The sequence below is a fragment of the Austrofundulus limnaeus genome, unplaced genomic scaffold (assembly GCF_001266775.1).
Source record: "Austrofundulus limnaeus strain Quisiro unplaced genomic scaffold, Austrofundulus_limnaeus-1.0 Scaffold502, whole genome shotgun sequence".
Lineage (NCBI taxonomy): Eukaryota > Metazoa > Chordata > Actinopteri > Cyprinodontiformes > Rivulidae > Austrofundulus > Austrofundulus limnaeus.
In genome coordinates this window covers 145,412-148,865 of record NW_013952904.1, presented here as the reverse complement: position 1 = coordinate 148,865, position 3,454 = coordinate 145,412, and the positions used below count along the sequence as shown (strand labels likewise).

At 40.6% G+C, this 3,454-nt stretch overlaps 1 pseudogene; it reads left to right on the top strand.

Moving 5' to 3' along the window:
- LOC106530237 (DEP domain-containing mTOR-interacting protein-like) overlaps positions 1-1,446 on the top strand; it is a 4,016-nt pseudogene extending 2,570 nt beyond the window's left edge.
- The last annotated feature ends 2,008 nt before the right edge of the window (positions 1,447-3,454 follow it).

Genomic DNA, 3,454 nt, shown 5'->3' with positions numbered 1-3,454 from the left:
CCCCCACCCCATCCGAAAAGAGAGTGTCTGGACTTAAAAAAATTCATCATAACACAACAACTATTCAACACATGAGCGTTAGATTTATTTATATTATTTTTTTAATTCTGATGAAAGGACTATCCATCGGGCCCACCATTGAGCACCCCTATCCAAAACAACTAAACTTTGTGATGCACGAAATTTAGTAGGAATGTAGATTTCTCTGACCTACACTGCATCAGCCAACGGTTTTACGATAGACCCCATGTTTGAGGAGGGGGCACCATCTGAAAAAGGGGTGCTTGGACATACAAAAATGCGTATAACTCAAAAACTGTTCAACATAGGAGCTTCAGATTTTATTTTCTAGCTCTGATGAAGAGCTATCCATGATGACTGGGATGTTTATGTTGAATCTTGCTATTACTGATGTGGCCGGTCATTGTTTTCCTCTTCTTCAGACAGTTCTTCTAAAAATGAGAAAGCGGTCAGCAGTGGCGGCTGCACCGGTCCGGCCAAACCGCGGCTCCGAAGCAGCAGCGATGGAAGCATTTATACCAGGAGGGGGTTCGGCATCCACGGCAATCCCTCCTCCCATGTGCTCCTCAACCCCAAATCAGGTACGATTTGCATTGACTTCCATTCAGTTTCAATGCATTTATAAAGCATGACCCTAAACCTAACCCCCCACCACCACCATGTACTCAAAAAGCACATTGTCGAGACTTTTGTTCTTTTCTATTAATTCCAGTCTTGAAGAGACCCGTGAGCACAGAGGAGCTGCAAACACCAGGAGGTCCTTACATCAAGAAGACATTTACTGTACGTCAGGAGTTTTCCAACTGAGCATTCTTTTTCTTAACGGTCTGAGTGAGATGAGATGTTTGTCATTGATTTTTTTCTTGTGTTTGCAGATCGTAGGCGACGCAGTGGGCTGGGGGTTTGTGGTCCGAGGAATGCAGCCTTGTCACATCCAGGCTGTGGAGCCGTCCGGCCCAGCTGCTGCTGCAGGGATGAAGGTAGGAAACGGTAAATAAAATAAAACAACAAAGAGTCATCTGTGCCGTCGACATCATTTCTTTTGTTGGTGATCTAGGTTCGCCAGTTTGTGGTTTCTGTGAACGGCCTCAACGTTCTCGACCAGGACTACCGGACAGTGAGCCACCTGATCCTGACTGGACCCAGAACTGTAGTGATGGAGGTGATGGAGGAGACGGACCACTGAGGAAGACAACACTCAGGCAGATGGAGACTAAACCGTGCTTCTCAGGAAACGGTCCCAAACAGAGAAGATGTTAGGAAACTCCTGAAAAACTGTTGAATCTTGGTTCAAATCAACCAAGAAGACATTTTCATTTATCGCCTAGATTCATCTTTTATTTGTTGTCCTGTCCCTTCAAAGTCTTGTTTACATTTATTTATTGTCTTCTAACTGTTCTCCACATGATTAAACACAGAACCACGGTTGTGGTGTGATTTTATAAAAGTCGACGTGTCTTTATGTCACACGTGTTGAGCTTGTTTGGACCTTTTAACCCCGAGCCACTCCACGGCCTCAGCCCCCACTTCACAAACACCGACGTCCAGAACTGGAACATTTACACTGACCTGCTCACATACACATATACACACACACAAACACCTACTATGTCTCTATATCCTTGTGAGGACTTTCCATTGACTTCCATTCATTTTCTTGAAATTGTATATCCTAATCCTGAACATTTACCCTAAAATTAACCCCACAGGTACCTACCTGACCCTAAAACTAACCTAAATTTAATTCACATCTTGGTCCTAAACCCAGCTGCCCCCACCCAAAATCAGCCTCCGAAGTCGTGCGTCCCCACAAGGAGCATCCGGTCCCCACGGAGTTGCAAAAACAAGGGCACACGTAAACACACGTCCATCCCACCGGTACCTCCTCTGACTGTTTACCTTTCCATCCACCTCAGGCTGGTTCTCAGACAGAAAATGAGAAATGTGAAAAGTTGTGAGGAAGATCAACAACTTAGTGAGGAAGCAGCTTGTGTGTTTTTTTTTACCTCTATTTCTTTACCTTTTGATACCTTTAGAATTGTTTTTATATCCTTTGTGTTGATTCTGTTCTTCTTTATTATTATGTAAAGTCTATCAGCAGGAGATTTTAGTCTCTTTACCTCTCATAGCTCAGCTTTGTGTAGCTTATTAATGTAAACATATTTACTAGTCATTTTAAATTGCTTTTGTTTTTAAATCCCACTGTTGGTTGTGTTAAATGCTAATATAATGTATTTCAAAATAAATTCAGTTTGAAATAAACTTTAATTCAAATGGATTATTAAAGAACATATTAAAGGAAAATGAACAAACATTTCACCATTTTTAACAATATTTTCACCACAMTTCATGATGCTTTTCAATGAAATAAAAACCTCAGTTTTTTTGAGAGGTCCAGCTTTGATTTATTAATGATTTAGCTTAATAAATTCACCATTATAATGAAAAAAAAATGCAAATGAAAGGACACGGGAAGGTCAGCGGTAGATTTTAAACGCCTTGACAACCCTGAGACACCATCATGCAAATCAGGTGAGAATATTTTATCAGAACAGCTTTGACATGTCGCAGGAAAAGACAAGTTTGCAAATGTAGCTGCAAGATTTAGRGGGAGGAAAGCATAAAATTAAAATGTAAATGTTCTCACAATAGGAACAATGATCTATAATTCTCTGCACATTAWAACAGAAGTGATGACAGCTCCTTCTAAACGAGGCAGAATCTTTCATTTCGCTGTGATCGTGTTCTTTGAACAGGTTTCAGGAATGATTTTGGTGACTGCAGCGTCTGAGCCAACATCAGCTTTTTGTGCTGTGATTACCGCAGACAGATGGATGAATGAAACAGAAACAAATCACCGCYGAGGCGTCTGTGCTGCATCCTAAAGTCCAGAGAGGGAAATCAGATGCAGAAGAACCTCCAACTCTGAGGTTCAAACAGCAAAGTGATCAGATCCAACAGTTTTTACTTCAGATTCAAACAGACCAATTCAGCCAAAATATCTGTGACAATGACTCACTGTTACATTTATGTTKAWGTTGTTTAATTGGYAGTAAAATACACAATTGCATTGATAAATGAAATAACTACACAGCCATTGAGTTTAAATTGTTTTATTTTGGTTGTTTGTTATCTGAGTGTGGGTCCGGGTTTGTCCTTGGCGGGCCTCTTTACTGATGTTCCTTCTGTAAAGGTAAACAAACAAAAATTGGTAACTTTACTTTTTTTGTGTTTCAATGTTTCCTTAAGATGTTAATTTAAATTGCAATCACAGCAAAGCAACAGTTAAAATGACTAAACTATAAAGTTAATTGTTTGCAGATACTTACCTCAGCCATTTCCTACCTTCCAACAGGTGTGCACAGACAAAATATTCCCAGGGGGTTTGTGCACTACTTATTGGTTCTGGAACTGCACCATAACAGTAATGGTG